This window comes from Ochotona princeps, chromosome 4, assembly GCF_030435755.1.
Source record: "Ochotona princeps isolate mOchPri1 chromosome 4, mOchPri1.hap1, whole genome shotgun sequence".
In the NCBI taxonomy this organism is placed as follows: domain Eukaryota; kingdom Metazoa; phylum Chordata; class Mammalia; order Lagomorpha; family Ochotonidae; genus Ochotona; species Ochotona princeps.
Window position 1 is genome coordinate 29,263,038 of NC_080835.1, and position 20,438 is coordinate 29,283,475.

General features: G+C 38.8%; 1 protein-coding gene and 1 non-coding gene across 5 annotated transcripts in view; one reads left to right on the plus strand and one right to left on the minus strand.

Moving 5' to 3' along the window:
- The window catches only part of MPPED2 (metallophosphoesterase domain containing 2), a 181,530-nt gene that overhangs the window by 22,366 nt on the left and 138,726 nt on the right, over positions 1–20,438 (plus strand). The gene's annotated exons all lie outside the window — the stretch shown is intronic.
- Positions 16,913–17,019, minus strand: LOC118759551 (U6 spliceosomal RNA). Its single transcript, XR_004996254.2, has one exon. It is a non-coding gene; the product is annotated as a U6 spliceosomal RNA (small nuclear RNA).

Below are 20,438 nucleotides of genomic sequence, written 5' to 3' on the forward strand. Positions count from 1 at the left end.
TATGTATTTATTTTATCATTTTTAATCTCACAATAAATTTGTTTTGAAAACAGCATCTCTCTGTCCTCTTTAGGAAGTCATCTCTGCTGCTAATGTGTGTGCCCCAACACTAATTAGCTGTACTCCTTGCTTGCTTCAGTGTTTCCGCTTGGAATTTGCTATAAATGCCATGCACTAACCAATATGTTGAGAATGGGTTGTTGGCAGCTCTCATATGTTGGCATTAAGTGATTGAGGCTACATTTGGACTTTTGTAGCCCTGTGATGGCTTTGCTTGAAAAATCGGAAGTGCAGTCTGAAGTACTTGTATATGGGATATCATTGCTTCTTCAGAGTCTTTGAAACCACCAGCAGGATAGAAAGGAAATGAACAAGGAATAGAATGTTTGGCAGAATGTTGATGTCACTGAAAATGTTACAATCAGTGAACCAATAAATATTTATTGGAAGGAGCATGGAGGGCAGAGTTCATGGTTTTGTGATATATAAATAAATTGTTGTTAACAAATGAATATATGAGTGCCTTCTTAGGTTCGGCAGTCAAAATAAGGAAGAGCCACAAACCCTCTGGTCTTAGTATGCTGTATAGATCATGCCTGTTGAGAGAATCCACAGCTTTTGACCTAAGAAAAATTTGACAAAACAATCACATGTATTATTAATAGCGTAGCAAATTTTCATATGTGTGCTGTAAGAAAATCAGTAAGTAAATGACACATGGTGGGTGGAAGTGATGAGAGGCTGAGAGACACGATAAAGGTCACGTAGTACCGCTAGTTTTCAGTATGGTTTGTCTCTTTATGATGCTTTAATGGATATACCTGCCTAAGAACCTTATAGTTTGAGACAGACATTACATGGTTACTGAGTTGGAGGAGAGAATTTTTTCAAGAATTAGACAATAAGCTTTTATGGAACATCTGACTTAGTTTACCAATGTTATTTCCTAGATTTTCCCCTTTGTGTGTACACCAGGATAGTCAAAGGGTCTTCAGATTTGATACTTTCCCCAAAAATGAAAAACATAGGCTTCCCGTGAAAGTAGAATGAACTGGAATGGTTACTTCTGCTTTGGAGAATCACATTTTACTTTGAAGATTTTTTACTGCTCTTACTATTCTAGTGTCCCCTACATCCTTGTGAGGATCTGTCAGCATCTCTTCCCCACTCAGTGATTGTGCACACTGCAACATTAGTTGCATTTTTGCTGGGATGTGGGAGTTGAGAAGTGTGCAGCCATATGCTGTAGGCTTAGATGATGATTTGCATTCTGGGCAAGTTGGATGGCTTCTGGCCCATTGCTTGCAGTGGTTGGAGATGAGCAAACCTATATGCCACGAGGTTTTTTCCATTTGGAGATATGAAAATGGAAGGTTGGGTGTTTCAACCCAATATGTTTTTTTTTTAAGTTCACTATGAACGTAGTTTTAAGATGATTATGGTGGAGGGCCCGGCGGCATGGCCTAGTGGCGAAAGTCCTCGCCTTGAAAGCCCCAGGACCCCATATGGGAGCCGGTTCTAATCCTGGTAGCTCCACTTCCCATCCAGCTCCCTGCTTGTGGCCTGGGGAAGCAGTCGAGGACTGCCCAAAGCTTTGGGACCCTGCACCCGCGTGGGAGACCCGGAAGAGGTTCCTGGTCCTGGCATCGGATCGGCGCGTACCGGCCCGTTGCGGCTCACTTGGGGAGTGAAACATCGGATGGAAGATCTTCCTCTCTGTCTCTCCTCCTTTCTGTATAATAATAATAAAATCTTTAAAAAAAAAAGATGATTATGGTGGAATACTGCTGCTCACAGGGAAATCAAAGTCCATTTTTGAAGAGTATATTTATATTTATTCATTTTAAAAGCAGAAGAGAGGAATGGGGAGAATTTTCTGCTTATTGGTTCACTCCCTAAATGCTTAGGGCAGGCCAAATTCAGGATCCAGGAACTTCATCCAAGTCTCCCACGTGGGTGGCAGAGATTCAAGTACTTGAAGTATCTATTATTTCTCAGGTGCTTAACAGAAAGCTGGATTGTAGGCAGAGACAGAGGTAAGACTCTGTACATACTTTTCCACATGGAGTGAAGATGACTGAGGTGGGTTAACCTGCGGTGCTGCAGGACAAACCCCCGAAATCTCCAAATTTTCAGAAGTTTGCCAAGGTCGCTTTTGGAAAATGATGTGTCTGGTGAAAAATGAAAGGTTGATATGTGAGTCCTAGGTTATAGCTAGAAAGAAGTACAGAATTCTAGGTCTCTAAATGCACCATCAGGTGACTATAGATAATGTAAAATATGTTCCTCCATCAAAAAAACATCCTAGGAGACAGAATTTTGGATGATTTAGCTATGAACAACAGGCAAATGCTAGAATGGATAAATTTACATACCCAGATTGTATATTAGACATTATATACGTGTAACAAAACAACAAATAAAATCCCACAAAATGCACAATTTTTATATTTGTTAAACGTTTTCAATTAAAATTTTTTTCAAGTTTTAAGAACTGGTGCTATTGTCATTTTTTGAAAGGTACTTTTTGCTAAGTATACTTGGTGTTTGCATCACTTGGTCAGTGTTGAAGTATGTCTTCTTCAGTAGGCTTGACAAACCCTGTGGCCACAAATAACTCCACAAGGAGCATTTGTAGCTGCATATATTTTTTTCTCTTGGAAAATGCTATGCAGCAGGTGTGTGGTATCATATTGAACTTCTTTTGGTAGCTGGACCCAAGTTGACTTTGGCCATTATCCTTTTTGCCTAGGGTTCTGCAGATCCAGCTGTCTATAGGGCTGTAGCTAAATGCTTTGGATGCTGGCGGGAAGACTGGCAGCTGGAAATTGGTTCAGTTGCTGCTGGTGAGTCAGTAGTACCTGTTAGATTTCTAAACACTGAGCCTCACAGGAGGGAGAATTCTTCCAGCAGTTTTTCGGGAAGTTCAGAGATGGCATTGGGCCGCAACTCTCACGTTTAGTTGAAACTGTTGAATAGCGCTTTCAGTTGAACTGCTGAACTTCATAAGAGGAACATTATCTAATCAAGGCTGTAGTTTTGGTGATAATTAAAAATAGTAGCTCTGGAATACTAAGACTTTGACTTACTAAGCAGACAAGTTCGTAAGATATGCATCGTGAAGACTCCCACTAGTGAATATATGGGTTGCAGCAATCTTCATTTCAGTGCAGAAATTATATGGCTGTATTTCCTAGGGACAAACATTTTTTGTGTGTTCACATGTAAAAAAAGGGAAAGTTGAAAGTAGATGACAGTGCTTACTGAATACTCTCGGCCATCTACAAAACAAATAAAACACTGGACATGTTTGCATGTGGGTTGAACACCTCAAATAACAATTGCTTCCACAGCTGACCTTGTTTTCAATTGAGGGCATGGAGAAGCCACATTATTAAGCATATTGGGTCAACCCAAGGTTCATGTAACATCATTTTTCTTTCTAAAGAGATGAAAGTGTCTTTAGCTAGATTGTTTTCTCTTTGCACCTCACCGGGCAGGGGGTAGCATGATTTTTGCATGACTACAGATCTGCTCTACAAATAAGCACATTCAGTCTTTTGTTTTAAATGTAATCAGCAAGATTGCATTTGCATTGCTTGTAAGTGAATCACATAAGTGAAATTACATCCTCTGCATCTCATTTGGTATCATAAAATGTTATGGGATGCTGGCTGTTTCTCTGCAAGTAAAGTGTCTTGAGTTAGTATTAGAATGCTTGCTTTCATTTTCCTTTGTGACCAAATTTGTTGCATTCTGCAGAGCTAAGGCTCATATTTTCACGCACGTTAGTTGCTAGAGAAACACTTGTTCAGGCCTCCGAAATGAGCCACGATATTGGTTCAGTAGGGGGTAAATGGGAGTTTTAAGTCTATCTCTTGTTGTATGGCAAGTCGTTGCTAATCACTTTCTGTTGCCTGTGAGTACTTCTGCTTACTAAGAGTAAATGCGATTCAGTGTTCCTTGGAAGTACGAAGCAATCTGAAGCTTTTCAGGCAGTTGGCTACAGAAAATGTTTTGCATAATTTAAAAAGTTAGCCCTTTTTTTTAGTGACTGTTATGAAATACGTATCTTAATTAGCTCTTTGAAAGGCTTCCTTAAGGCAGATGACTCCAAAGTCCTTTTGAGGTTCCCCTACCAATTTTCTTTAAAGTAAATAATTTAGCACAACAATAATAATTGCCAACCTCAGAAGTCAGTGATTTCAGTGACAAATGAGACTGCCCTGTTCTTAAGTTGTTGCCGCTCTCCACTGAGATTTTCCTAATTCATTAATCTTTCAGATTGAAGTCAAAGCAAGGGTGTAAGTTCTTACACACCTTGTTCCAATGTGGTTACCTACCAAGTCTCTGTTTTTAACAGCATTATTAAAAAAAATCTGAAAGGCAACATTTGCTTAAATGTGAAAACTGTTTTCCAAAAGTCAAAATCATACACCAACAACATGTGGGTACTTGAGAACACATGAAATCTTTGAATTTTGAAAGCAGTATTAAAAACCTACTTCACTGAGTTTGAACAGTATTAGAAAATTAGGAGAAACAAATGTGATGAATGGTAAATTAAAATACAAATGTAGAGGGTTTTTTTTTCTCTTAAAAGATAATGTGAAGAATTCTAAATTAAAATGAAAGCTTTCTAAATTGCTTACAGGTTTTTGCTTAATAATACTGAAAGGGGGGGCCCGGCGGCGTGGCCTAGCGTCTAAAGTCCTTGCCTTCAACACCCCGGGGATCCCATATGGGCGCTGGTTCTAATCCTGGCAGCTCCACTTCCCATCCAGCTCCCTGCTTGTGGCCTGGGAAAGCAGTAGAGGACAGCCCAATGCATTGGGACCCTGCACCCGCATGGGAGACCTGGAAGAGGTTCCTGGTTCCCGGCTTCGGATCGGTGCGCATCGGCCCGTTGCGGCTCACTTGGGGAGTGAATCATTGGACGGAAGATCTTCCTCTCTGCCTCTCCTCTCTGTATATCTGACTGTAATAAAATGAATCAATCTTAAAAAAAAAATACTGAAAGGGACTTCAATTTTCTGTTTTTATGTAATTTTTAAATACGTCAAATCATTTCATAAAAAAGGAAGCAGTGTAATGTATTTTTAATTAAGACACTTTTAGTTCAAGAATACCGTACAAATGAGAAATGTTCATGTTTACAGTTTGAGGTAGCAAATTTCTACACAGCAAAATATCTGTGTGGCTAGTGTCAGCAGTGGTTTTACATAGTTTTTTTTTTTTTCAGACATGTATTTTTGGGGCCCGGCGGCATGGCCTAGCGCCTAAAGTCCTGGCCTTGAACGTGCCAGGGTCCCATATGGGCGCCAGTTCTAATCCCGGCAGCTCTGCTTCCCATCCAGCTCTCTGCTTGTGGCCTGGGAAAGCAGTAGAGGACGGCCCAAAGCTTTGGAACCCTGCACCCACATGCGAGACCTGGAAGAGGTTCCAGGTTCCCGGCTCCAGATTGGCACAGCATCGGCTGTTGCGCTCACTTGGGGAGTGAATCATCGGAAACAAGATCTTCCTCTCTGTCTCTCTTCCTCTCTGTATATCTGACTTTGTAATAAAAATAAATAAATCTTTAAAAAAAAAGACATGTATTTTTATTGGAAAGACAGATTTACAGAAAGGAGAGACAAAGAAAGACCTTCCCTCTGCTAGTTCACTCCCCAAGTGGCTGCACTGGCCAGTTGAGCTGATGTGAAGTCATGAGCTAGGAACTTCTTGTGGGTCTCCCACATAGGTGCAGGATCCAAAGCTTTTGGACCATCCTCTGCTGCTTTCTAGGCCACAAGTGCTCAATGGGAAGTGGAGCACCTGGACATGAACCAGTGATCATATGGAATCATGCCATTATCAATTAACGAATTGAGCCCAATTTTATGTAGTCTTACAGATCATTTTATTTTAGGTTGCAAAATATTATCATAGAATCATAAAAACATTAGGTATTTTTACAGTCTACAATTCTTGTTAATAAAAATTGAAGTCACCTTTGTTACCATTGCTTTATAAAATTAGTTTACAAGGAGGATAATTATCCAAATTGCAATCCCCATGGGCTCCCATGCGTTTCTCTACAGCACGCTGCTCCAGGATGTGAGACAACTGTCATTTTCCTTTGAATTGCTCTCCTAGGCATATTTCTCACTGGTAGTCATTTATGATTTCCTGAAAACTCTTCTCTGCAATTTGAAAAATTATCTGGATAATATTTCTAAATTGTTGACCTCCTTGAGTTAAAGTATGTTTTTTCTTCTAGCTCTAAAAATACCCTTATCTTCTATTCCATACGTCAGTATTTTCTCATTAAAAAAAGTAGCCATTCATATCCCACTTCAAGTGAGGTGCTGCCCTTTGAAACTAGGTCCCTCTCTGTCTGCAATTGTCCAAATCAGAGCATCAGGTGTGCTAGCTATTTGAAAAAACTTGCTTGGGACTGTAAAATATTTTTGGGTTTTCAATTTTTTCGTTTTAATTTTCTGTGTGTTACCAAGCTAGGATAAAAGAAAGGGAGGGATACAGTATGGAAGGAAGGAAGGGAGGAAAGAAAGGGAGGAAGAAAAGGAAGGAAGGGAAGAGAAGAAGGAAAAAATAAAAGAAACAGAAATAAATCTTTTGTAAATATAATTTACAACATAATGTATAAGAAAAGAAGCTGGGAATAGCTTTGGAACAAAACAATATAGGATGATCCTAAAAATTAAATCTAAAAAATTTTTTTGAAGTGCAGTTGCATGCTACAGGTCAGAATCAGCTTCTTCTCTTTTTAAATAAGTTTATAAAAATAAATAATTAAGGGCATAGGGAATGTGTGTGTGTGTTCTGCTTGGTGTTGTTATTACTTATTCCTCAGTATCAACAGTGCTGAGCTGCGAAATGACCTCTTTTGAAGCCAGTTCATGGACATTTGAGGAAAGATTTCTCTATTTTTGCTTTTTTTTTTAAAGATTTATTTTTATTACAAAGTCAGATATACAGAGAGTAGGAGAGACAGAGAGGAAGATCTTGCTTCCGATGATTCACTCCCCAAGTGAGCCGCAACGGGCCGGTGCTGCGCCAATCCGATGCCGGGAACCAGGAACCTCTTCCGGGTCAGGTGCAGGGTCCCAAATCCTTGGGCCATCCTCGACTGCCTTCCCAGGCCACAAGCAGGGAGCTGGATGGGAAGTGGAGCTGCCGGGATTAGAACTGGCACCCATATGTGATCCCCGGGCGTTCAAGGCGAGGATTTTAGTCGCTAGGCCATGCCGCCGGGCCCAGATTTCTCTATTTTTGAGCTAGAGAAATTATGTTCGTTTATACCTTTCCAGTAAAAAAGCGTGAGTTCTAGGTCAGTATAGCGTAGAAATAAAATTCACTGTTTAGTTCTCATATTTGGCTTTCACACTCTGGTCAGCAGCCCCTTAGACTCAACAGGCTTAATGTTTTCTTCGATTAGATCTCTCATAGTCACAGCCACAAGTTCTCATATTACTAATTCTTGTAACACATAAGTATTACTAGAGGACCCTCCTGCTTATTCACCAAAAAATTAGACTGACTATTGAAAAGCTGACCTAACAGTTGATATAAATGATCCTTATTTTCAGAGGAATTATGGACTATTAAGCACAGACACTGAAATTGTACATTCTCTTGTGGAGTGTGACATGATGGTTGATGGAATGTTTACTAATTGGTTGCTTACTGAATAGCATATCTTAAAGCTAACTATGAAATAGTAAAAATTCTTATTGGGAAATTATTATTATGGGAAAGTAACAAATGTGATATACTGTTTGGCAGTATATTTTTAACTAGAGAAGAACGTTTCCAAATGAACATGAATTATGGCTTTGTTTATTATTGCTTCAGGTATTTCAGAGATAGAGCTCTCATCTGTGGATTCACTGCCCAAATACCTGAAATGGTTGGTGCTGTGCCAGGGCAGAGCGGGAGCCAGAAACCTAATAAGGGTCTCTGAGTGAGTTACAGAGAACCAGCCAATGGAGTTATCTCTGCTACCTCCCACGTGTGCATTATTGGAAACCTGGAATTGGAAGTGGAGCTGAGACATGAACCCAGATCCTGCAATACAAAATGTGGACATCTCAACCAGTTACTTAACTTCTAGGCCAAATGCCCACTCTATAGCTCTGTTTTATTTTACTGTTTTGAAAGCTCATTACTTGTCTTGATCTAATATCTGCTCTCGGTTGATAATCAATTACATTGACACATTTCCAAAAGAATATTTAAATTCTTATATTTCATAATATGCAAAACTGTCAAAGAAAAAAGTTTTAATTAGTACCTCTAGGTTTTTTCCTAGGCTTTTTGTCTTAACTTCATGAAAACTGCTTTTGGAAACAGCCCTCATCTTCTGTATTGTAAGGCATACACTCCAAGTTAGAACAAGGAAGCTAGCTTTAAAAAGACCAGTCAGCCCAAGAAAAAAAATCACAGAATAACATTAAAGTTATCAGGGTCATTTATTATACTAAATGTAAATTGCCTTAATATAGTGTCTTATTTTTGAGCAAAACTTTTTATAAGTAGATTATTCTCTCTCTTTCTCTCTCTCTCTCTCTCTCTCTCTCTCTTTAATCTGGAAGACAGAGTGCCAGAGAGAGAAAAAGAAAGAGAGAGATTGTATATCTGTTGATTGATTCCCCAAATGTCCACATTAGTTGGTGTTGGACCAGGCCAAAATCAGGGGACAGAAATTTCATCAATTTCTGACACCAAAGTTTGCATGAAACTTGCTAGTTTGTCAAGAAGGCAGTGACAGATCCATGGATATTAAGGATGAGTTTTTTCACTTTTCTTTTCCAAAACAATGCTCATGATAAAATCATATGGAGTCATGAAGAAGCATGAGGTAAATATAATCCAGACCCATAAACATTTTGCAATAATTCCACTGACTGAGACTCTATAAAACAGCATGACTTATGATGATTTCTTTGTACAAAGGGAAACATGGATGTGGAGGAATTAATTATCAAAAGGCTGGGGAATGACATGAATTAAAAAACTGGATTGAGAAACAAATTGTATAGATCTAAGTTTCCTCTTTTGTAAAATGAGCCAGCTGATGGTTAGAGCAGTCTCGAAGATCTTTGCATTTTTATGCATTCTGAATATTTCAGATAAAGTTTGATCAAATTCCTTAGGTTAGTTCCTGCACTTTCCACTCACAAGGTGCAGAGATTGGATGATAATATGGGAGATGTCTCCATGGAGACATTTTACATGTGGGAAAATTCAAAACTATTAAGTTATTCACTTAACACCCAATTCTGACTGGGAAAACTTAAACAAGGTTTTCTCAACATTGAGGTGTACTTGGAGACCTGTGGAAGAAAGGAATATTCTCAAAGGACATGTTAACAATGGAAATATTAAATAAGGATGTAGAGTTCTGGCCCTGTACTGCCTGGAATGAATAATCTGAGTGCCCATGGGGATGTATTAGAGTTGTTTTTTGCATTGGCTCCTAGGTAAGTTCATCCAAGGAGCATGTGAATGATGCCCGAGAGAATTTGGACTTGGGAGCCTCTATTGTCAGCATTGCTGCTGACTCACAGTTTGATGCCAACATCTGAGTCTCTTTTTCTTCTCTATAAGATAAAAAGTGTGTCCCTAAAACTTTTCTCTTGTTAAGAATAAGTGAATTGATGTATCTTTTCATTTAACTGATAGAGAGTGGTAATATTGAGGTGGTATTTGGACTAATTTACCTTCAAGTAGCATGAATTATGGTTGGGTAAACAGTTCAAAGACTCTAGACAGAAATTGTTTCTATTGGGAAGAAGAAAAAAATACTAAAACACAAACCGACAAACAAACAGCAACAACCAACCTCCCCCCGCCCCCCAAAAAAACCTTTTGGTGGAGAAGAACTATTTGTCTAGTTACACAGATCATGAAAAAATGAGAATTCTGCTGTTGGACAAAGTGGCATCTGGGAAGTAGCAGAGAAAGTGGAGTGGTCTGGACCAGCTAGGCCGGGGAATCCTGGAACCTCTCTGCCTTTTGACTCTATAGATGCTGCAGATTTAGAAAGGAGACAAGATTGAATGTGTGGAGCTCTGCTATAATAAACTGGGCAATTCAGGGGCAGCAGGTGCTACGAGGCTTATGTGAAGGCGTGTAGGGGGTTCTTCCAGCAGAGGGGAACATGGTAGCAGACCTTGAAGAGATAGTCTAGAGTATCAACACAGGAATTTTGAAACATATAAATACTTAAAGAATGGAAACAGTAGGTAGGTTATTCTTTCAGGGTCCAAGAGAGGTCGTGCCAGACAAGTCCAGGATGTACTAGGGAGTCTTTATTAACCAGGCTTGGTGGTGACAGGACCCAATAGAAATTGGCAAATGACAAGTCCATGTGTCAATCCAATCTGATTTGAAACCCTGAGAACAAACGGTCATTACCGTAAAACCTACCTGTTACACTGAAGACCTATGTCACAGCTTCCCCAACAATGTAAATTATCCTAAAAGATATATAGCAAACAACCTAGACACACTTACAAAGATGCAGACATTCACCTTTTCCTGGCTTCTCCGTCCATATTCCATGGCAGGTGTGGCTTTCAAGCTTGTGACCCTAGCTGCCTAGCTCGCAACAGTTATTTTGGTTCAAAAATACTTGAAATCTATGTATAGTTCTTTTTTTCATAATATTCATTTTCCATGAACTTTTTGAAGATCTCTTGTAGGAGCCTAGCCTTAAAGTAATAGCACAGACACATGATTGTAGTCTCTGGAATTTTGGGATGATGTCAAAACTTTGTAATAGGAAGAAGGCAGAGGCTCTCTCTCTACAGAGGAAGTTCTGGAAATCAGAGGTTAATGTCAAATGACTTACCACTGGGATGCTGCAGACCTTGGTTTTTAGGATTTTCTGAATGCTACTTGAAGTCAAGTTCAGTTCAAGAGCGGTGGACATAAAACTAATGCTTCAGGGTAGAATGCTGGCATGGGAGCAGGGAGCAGAGACTCAGCTCTTCTGTTGTTGGAAATGAACTGAGTCCCTGCAGGACTCCAAATTGGGAAGGCTGGCTCAAGAAAAGCCAGCAGGTCCTGAAGCTTTTTCCCCCAGCTTCTGGTTTGTTCATAGTGAAAAAAACAAGCAGTAGAAATGAATCTATCTTTCTTTCTTTCTTTCTTTCTTTCTTTCTTTCTTTCTTTCTTTCTTTCTTTCTTTCTTTCTTTCTTTCTTTCTTTCTTTCTTTCTTTCTTTCCATGTTTATTTATTTTCATTGGGAAGGCAGACTTAGAGAGAGAAGGAGAGAGAAAGATCTTCTATCTGCTGGTTCACTACCCGAATGGCCACAATGGAGGCTTTGGGCTATCTTCCACTGCTTTCCCATGGCATAAGCATGGAGCTGGATTGAAAGTGGAGCAGTTGAGACACAAACCAGCACCCATATGGGATTCCAGTGTTCTTAACGGGTGTATTAACCAATTGAGTCATCATGCAGGACGCAGTGGTGATCCTAATTCTGCAATCTGTAGGCCTTTGACCTTATGTTTATGCTTATTTACAGTTGTGCTATCTGACTCCTTGAAAGAGTCCTTCTTCTTGGAATACATACTTTCGGTGCTGTCATTAGTAAGGTAGGGATGGTGCTTGTAGTTGCAGATAACATATGCAGTACTCAGAAAGCCTTTTGGCTTGGTTGTTTATTTCTTCTTCATGAGGCTTACCTCAGAATTCTAGCTCAGCTTATTAAAAAGCCTGTTCTTTACAATTTGTTTATCATGATTTTCAACTTGAACTAAGTCCTTTTCTCTTTCTGATTTTTTTCCTAAGTACAACAGTTTCAAAATTCTGGCTGTAGTGCCTAGAAAATTTATAAATGCCATCTTCACTGCTTAACTGGTAACCTTCTCTAGCAAAAATCCATGTTTGTTTTTTATAATCCAAGTTGTTTCTTAGGGCCATGCCACAATTTCTGAATTGAAATTTGGATCTTAAGGTGGTGATTTGGCATAAGCATGAAGGTGCTGAGTGAACCTTGGTAACTGTGCTTTATGACTTTAGTGTCACATTCTGTGCCCATAAGCAACCTCTACATTGTTTTTCTTCCTAACTCTTGCCCTATTATTTTTTTCGTGAAGAAAATACAATGAACATTATATATCACTTAAAAAGTGGGTTTTAAAGTGAATTTGGTGGCAAATGATGTTGTGTGGTGAGGGAACAGTGATTTGAGGAAATAAACTTTGTAGGAGAAGAAGAGGAGAGAACGTATCAAGCATCTGTGCTCTTGGTTTGCATTGGAACAGTGACTGCAAAGGTGGGAGGTGTGTTTGCTCTTCCCTGCTCTCACTCTGGGTGGCCAGGGCTGTAGAGAACATGATTTTATTTGTCTTAGAGAAGTTGCTGTAATTGTTGACCAGAACTGCTGGCATTTGGGGTTCACACATCACAGGACTCATGGTCTGTTGGTATTTGAAGAGCAGGACCCACGCTGTTTCTCACCTATGGTGAGAAGTTCTGTATCTAGTTCCACAAATGGCCTGGTTCAGGACCCCAGGCAGTCTCCATTGTTAGGACTGTGCATCTAAAATCCTTGTATGGCATGACAGCTTTAAAAGCCTTTTTGGGGAGTTCTGCAAAGGGTAGCAGTTGAAGGAATTATGACAAAACTAAGCCATGAAATATCCTGCAGCTAGTGAAAGCTCCATAATAAGTCCTCAGTAACACTGAAAATGCTGATGTTATGATGGCTTAAATGAGGGAAAAAAATTAAAAACATTATAAAATCTTGAATGCAGGGCAGTCTCAATTATGTAATGCAAAGCAAAAAGAGGAATGACACCAAAATATTACTAATAATTCTTTGAACTCTGAATTTTAGTAAGGTTAATTATCCCTAACCTTAGTGCATATATGCCTCATAATTATAGGGGTATAAAGCTTTTTTGTAGAAACAAATAATTCTAATTTTGGGAAACTTCTTTGTGAATCTGGGCAGTTCTCTTGTCCTTATTATCTTGGTTTCTTGGATCACTGTTGGTTGAATGAATTAGCACATTGCATTTTATAAAATAACAACTATTTGAGTCGAGCACTGAAGTGATGTACAAGCTTTGAAAGTTTTAATAGTACCATATGAACGATAATTTTAAGCGATGCAGTTGACATATGAGTTGCAAAGTGGGGAGTTCTTTCCCAGGTCAGGTGCCGGGTGCTTTATTATCTGTTTGTATGAGACCTACATACAGAACACTTCATCAACAAAGGTTCTCATACTTTGTTGGCCTGGTGAAATCAGGGCAGTTTTGAGGAATTTTACAGACAGAGAAATCACAGAAAAGCAGCAACCGTTAGAAATGACTGTTGGTCCCTGGTACTGTGTTCACTGCATTCTCAGCTTTCCTTCGGAGAATCCTTATGAAGGATTCTTTATGTAAACATGAGAAAACTGTATATAAACTGGGAAAACTAAAGCACAAGATTTACTAACTTGCCCATATTCTAGAAGTTGTCATTTTGGGTATGTGGGATCTAAATCTATGTTGTTGGTCTCCAGAACTTGCTATGCTCATCAAGTTTTCTGGGGAGTCTAGTAAAGTTCCTGCTGGAATTTATATTAACCATCAGTTTTTCTTTTAAATGAAATAAGAAACAGAAGCCAATGATGTTTGGAACAGTAAAATCACCTGATAAAAGACAGCACTTAGAATTTTTAGAACATTTTCTTTTCAGCCGTGTTATAACTATGTGGCTCAAACTAAGATTTTTAAAGTTTCTGAAATATTTAAAAGTGACTTGTTTGAAATATGTAAAACATTTCGTTTCTTCAGGTTAGTGTTAAGCATAGAAAAGCATTGGACTTTTGGGTAGTATAACAGTGAGTAAATCCACAGGTTGAAGAGACTGCCTTTAAGTAGGGTTTCACCATTTACTGCATTTTTGACTCTGGGGAAATCATTTAACCTCTTTAGACTAGTATTTCTCATCTGCAAAATGGGATTAGTACTATCAAGTTTATTAGGATTCTTGCAAGAAGTATTTGCAGTTATGTTCATAAGGTACTTGGCACAGAGCCCGAGTCATGGCCTTAGCGTGTGCTGATGGTGGTGATTATTGTCATTACTGGGAGTTGGGGAGCCTGGAGCCTGGAGTCTGTGTATGGCTGTGTTGCTACTGTTAACCACGATGATAGACTCCAAGGGGAATAATAAGAGTGTTCATTTTACCTGTAAATTGATGCAACAGCTTTTAAACAAGTGTGAAGGCCTCTGTCCGTGTACCTGATCAATTTGGAAGGACACAGAGGCAACAGGATGCCCCTGCCCAGAAATCCAGTTTGCATAGAATTAGTTGAGTGGGTGCCATTCAGTCACATGTAAAGAAAAGCTTTCACAAGGAGAGCTAGGAACACTATTCACAGATTTTTCTGATTTGTGGCCTCTCATCAACAAAGGGCCAACCCTGACTTGGACTGATGGAGAATCTAATCACATCTTTTCCCAAACTGTGCCTTTTGGTTAATAAATCTGTCTGGGGTTTATCCCCTTCTCATGGGAGTGAGAAAAGGATAGAAAGAGCCCATTTTCTCAACCCTGAAAGCTGTGGAAGCATCAGCGTAGGCATGTGTGTGCGTATGTGTGTGAACTTGTGATTCTAAAAATTATCTACACCTTAAATCACCACTACTGTTCAGTGAAGTTTAGCTTTGGCAAACTCACATCTAAATTCCTGGCTACTTTCACATCCTCTCTACAGAACTATATTGGGATAGCCGACCAGCCCTAGGTCCTGTACAAACATTTAACAGTCAGGACAAATGAAGAGAAGCTGTTTGGTAACTCGCTTTATTAATCTTTGCAGTGACTGCTTCTAACATCACCATATACTGCAGATTCTGACAGGAATCACATAGTGCCCACAGAAGAGTATCAGCTCCAGTGCTAATCAAATTTAATCTGCAGCCAGAACTGCTTTTATACAATGGGTTTTTGGGGCATTGCTTATTAAATAATGAGTCTTCAGCACTGTCTATTGGGTAAATCTGAAGTCTTGGTTGGTTGAAGCTAACTTTCTTAGTTTTACTATTATTACTTTAAAGAGCAAGTGATATAGAAATGAAAAAGGGGCTAATTTGAACTTAACATGCGCTCTTGGCCACCTCTCCTCGAAAGATGATTTAAAAACAGGCAATGAGCCAGAGATTTTCCAAGGGTAACTTTCTCAACATGGAAGAGAAAAATTATTGCAGTGCCCTTTAGCTAAGTACACTCACTTCAGCATTTATGGATAGCAGAAATCATGTGTTCACCTCTTTGGGAGCAGGAAAACTTGAAACAGCCCTAGGGCTAGAAGTCTAAGGGTCAGAGCTGGAATGATATCTGATAGTAAGACACAAGAAGTACCTGTAAGGGTTTGTTTTGTTTTGGTTTGGTTTTTAAGTTATGTGGCTGCCCAAAAGCCAAAGTTGACTAACCTCTTTTCCCTCTTAACCATTGTTGCTCCAACAGAGAGAGATAGCTGACGTTCGAAAAACCCTGTAAGCCTCTACAATATGCCATTTTGCAAAGTGCATGCCTAGAGTGTGGCATTCATGTGAGTGCAGGAAGGAGTGAAAAGAAGCAAACAGAATTATGCAAATATGGTGGAGGAAGTCTTTCTAGTAAATTTTTAGCAATGTTGACACACTGCTGTGCTTGAAGTTTATCCCCTTTCCAAAGTATAAAGCACTACTCACAGGATGTGGTTAAGAACTTGCATTTTATAACATATTGGTAACTCAATACCATGTCAATTAACTTCGTGATGTAATTTATTGTTGAAGTTGTGTAGTGGCTTTTCATTGGAGGGGGTGATATTCTGCCAGCTCTACTTTCAGACCAGAGATGGTCTCCCAATGAAACTTTTGAATTTATCTGGACAATAAGATGCTGCACTTTCTGCATGGTCCACTCCTACAATGAAGGAATCATGACTGGATATGAACTGTAAAAAAAAATGCAAGTTCTTAACCACATCCTGTAACTACTTCATTGACATTTCAATTTTAGTTTACACACAATCAGCTGCTATACACCTTAAAATTGCTATAGGGTACTATTCAGCTGTCTCGTGTCACATTTAGCAGCTTTTAGTATTCAAGCATGATTTTTACTGAACTTGGAGAATTTTAGGATAGTCCAAACAGCTTTATAATTCTAACAAGTCATATGTTAATGATTGAGGAGCAGAACAGTTTTAGGAGGGGTATGCAGAGAAATCTTTAATGCCTTAGTGAGGAATAACTAATCTTTGTGTCCTACCTAGTAAGGTATGTGTGAGTCCAAGTTGACTGTTTCCTGTTTGTCCTAAGCTTTTCTTATTGGTCTCTGCCTATCTAATCTATTTTTGGGGGGTTCCAGAGCAAACCTGATGGTCATTGCAAGAGAGGGTGGAGAGCCAAAGTTGGAACTAAGTAAGAACCAGAGAAAGCTCCTCTCCTGGGTTCCGAAGGAAGTTTACTATTCTTCTGTTTCTGAAGACTGTTCAGGGCTCCTGACTGTTGTTCCGATGACATTAGATCCTGTGAGGAAGGATCTGGGCTTCTTCCATCCCATGTGGGAGATCCGATAGGGAATGGATGACGTCAGAGTTCTTGGCCTACGAGGGAGCTCCAATTCCCCGTGGTCTCCTTGGCAGTTGGGATATAGTCCTTGGCGCTCATACTGATAGTCCTTGGTGAGGATCCGGGAGTCTCCAGGGTTGGGATACAAGCCTTCTCCTGTCCTCTTGCTCCACTCTGGGGTCCCCTTCTCTGTGCATATGACCTCCTGTTAAGAGACTGTCAGAATCGCTCTTGGATGCCCCTGTATGTCTTAACAGTTTTTGCTAATGTCTAATGCAGATTTGAGTCTGCTGTCTGTAAGCTACTTGTTATAATCTTGATAGGTTATACTTAACATCAAAAATATGGAACGCTTCACGAATTTGCTTGTCGTCCTTGCACAGGGGCCATGCTAATCTTCTCTGTATCATTCCAATTTTAGTATATGTGCTGCCAAAGTGAGCACGACATTGATTCATTAGTGAGAGTAGAGACATCACAACTGTTAAATGCCCACCCCTCAACCTTGTTATATTAGGAATTAAGTTTCTAACACATGAACCTTGGCGGGTGGGCAGTGGATAATGCAATAGTAACTTCATACATATCACTTTATGGAGCACAAGTACTATAATTGAATGAGATAACTAAAGCTTAGAGAGATTTAATAATTTGTCCATGGTTCCTACCCTGGAAAATTGAAGGACCATGGTCCAAGCCATGTCTTATTAGTCTTTTACGTGACCTAAAAGTGGTGATATCTTAATCATTTTGTCCTTTCTCAATATATGTACATATTGATATAATTTATGATCACATAATTATAGGCATTTTGATTATATTTTGAAAATGTGAGGCTCAAGAAATCAAAATGACATCTTAATAACTTCTGTAAAAATGATATTCTTAAACATGTCAATTTTCATACAGGTACAAAATGAACACCTGTCAAATGTTTATATATCTACATAATGAAAGAAGGAATTGAAGAAGTTGCTACAGGTTTATAGGAAAACCACGCATGTATATGAGAAAAAAAGGAGTGCTAAAGTGAATTTACAAGTGGGTAAAACTGAACAGGAGTCCATTGAGCTACCACTGAACAGAATTCATTGATATCTGCAGAAAAGATTCATTTGGATAGCTTTTAGTCTACAAGTGACTCATTTGTAAACTGTTACACTTGCTTTAAGGGATTGGGTCATCCCCAGAAGCTCCAGCTTTCCATCAAAAGGATGTGCACTACATGGTCTTAAGAAAAGCATTTCATAGCAAAGAATATACACTTATGGTACAAATAGACCAGGATACAAACCCAAACTCCCCAGCAAATGTGTGTGCTTAAGCTAAGCTTGGAGGAGAGTCTAAGAAAGCACACATACACATGCACAGAGACTTTGAAAGAAGTAAAGATACTGATTTTGTAGTATCCTGGGCCCATAGGATATGTGCACTGCCAAATAGTATTAGTAAGTAGAGACCTTATGACTAGAGCTAACATATAGTTATTTCTAAACTAATGTTTGTTGAATGACTGAATCAGGACTGGACAAAGTTTTTCCTTAGAAGAAATTTGGATAGGCCACTCCAAAATATGCCACTTTGGCATATTGATTATTTTGAGCTGAGCCACTTAGAAAACAGCAAATGCTGTGAGAGTTTCCTCTGACTCTCACTTATCTGCATAACAATCATTCCTCCATGAAGAACTTGAGGAAGTCAGCTGTCATCAGTTTACTCCCTGGGACTTTTGTCAATCAGAGAAGATTGAGTCTTCTTACCAGGACCAAGTCTAGAAGTTGACAACATTCCCAGAAAAATTTTGTAGAAACTATTATGTCTCTCATCTATTCTTCTAAGCCCATTCATCTTTCCTAGAATTATTTACTATTTTGTGTTGCCTATAATCCTACCCACATCTGTTTCCCTATAAAAATGGCGTGTAAGCTCCTACGTTTACCACTTTTCCAGTTTTCACTCCCCCATCCATCTTACAACCTACATTTCAAATATCCAGATAGTAATTGTTTTAGCCCTTGCAGTGTAGATGATGTTTGGTACAACTGTGAAACTCTGCTGGTTTATTTGAAAATAGCCATAAAAATATTTAAACAAGTGAGAGTGGTTATGTTCAGCATGTTACACAAGCAAACATAGGGTCAGGTTTTGTATATGATTTACTGACTCATGGACTAAATGAATAATATGAGTTATTCAGAAGTTTAAGGAAGAGAATGAACTATCTTATCTTTTGGAAGACCTTAGCAGTGTTACTCAATAGGAACATGGGCAGAGTTGGGCTGATGTTAATGAGAAACTTAACACAACATTATACAAGGCATTTCTTTTTGTAATTTGCTTTAATAAATTGACTTCTGGAATTTTAGTCAGGCATGGATTTATATTTTTCTTAACCACATATTAGTTTGGTGATCATGGACACAGAGCTTATCATGTTACAACTTGAAGGTAGACCCTGAGATGTCATGGGAGAACAAATCATGAAATGATTCTATCCAGGTAGTGTTTATTTTAAGAGGCAAGAACTTTTATGGCTTTTCAGATGTGTGTAATCTAGGCAATTTTTATGACTGATTGATGGAGCAACTTTTCTGACAAGGGATAAAGAGTTTGGGTAGGATAGATTTTTATTAACATGAAACAGTCTCAAGAAAAACAAGTGTTAAGTCCAAACATTATTTTATTGGTTTTGATAAATCAATGAATACCATCATGTTAAGCACTGTTATGAACCAGCATTTGTCTTGAAATGTACTATTCCCAACTCCTTTTTGCTGTAGATTTTACTAAATCTTTGAAAATAAGTCTATCAACTGAACAGAAATTTAGAAAAAGAACACAGACCTTGAAAACCCAACTTACATACAAGCACTTTACAAGCCATTTAGCCATGCAAATATGAAGTTACTGACTCTTCAGATAAGCACAATTAACTAAACCATGTAGTCCATTAACAACTACATGGGAAAAATTAAGCCTCGGAAAGCTTGGTTTTCATGAGGAAGAAAGAACTGCCTCTCATTTCACTTTTTTTTAATAGTTAAAAAAAGGCTCATATAATCTGCTAGAGCCAACATTTTTAGAACCCTCACACAACATTAAATAAAATACTAAGTGCTCATGATGGCCTTTAATGTTCTTTCTACTGGGCTGAACTAGAGGAAAGTGTGCAGGGTTTGAAAATGATCCATCTTTTCTTTGTCAATTTGCTAAGTGTCATTGATTTTAAAACTGTGTGCCACGTTAGACCAGATCTGCTCTTAGGTGTGTTTTGTGTGGTGGAAGAGAACATAGTATGAGGTTAAACTGAAGAGAAGAGCAGACGCTAAGCTGATGAAAGGCACCCCCTAGCTCTGTGCCTTTGCCATTTAGCTTAAAAATCTGAGTCTCAGTTGACTCACAAAACATGAGAAAAAAGTGGGGCCTCCGTGTGTAAAGATTAAATGAAAATGATCCATATAAAAGTGTTACACAGAGCCTGGCTTCTGTGTGATAACTGCTGCTGTTCCTCTTCATCATTTTGTTTATTAGTATGTTCAGCCAAAATTTTTCCTATGTTAGTATCCACGTCAGTGCAAAATATGTACAAGACAGAACTGGGGGAGGATTAATAGTGTAGGATATTGTTGTGCCTTTTTTGACTACATTTCCAGTCCTCCTTTGCAGTATATATTTGCATGATTATGACTATGGTTTTTGTTTATGATATCATAATCAATTTTCTACTGTCTTTTCTTCATGCTCTTTCTTTTCTGTTTTCTTTTTGACAAAGTTTCACTTTATCATCATATTCCTGGATTTTATTTTTGCAGTCAATTCTGAGCCAAACTTGCCTCCAGTTTTCTCACCAACTAGTTTTCCTGA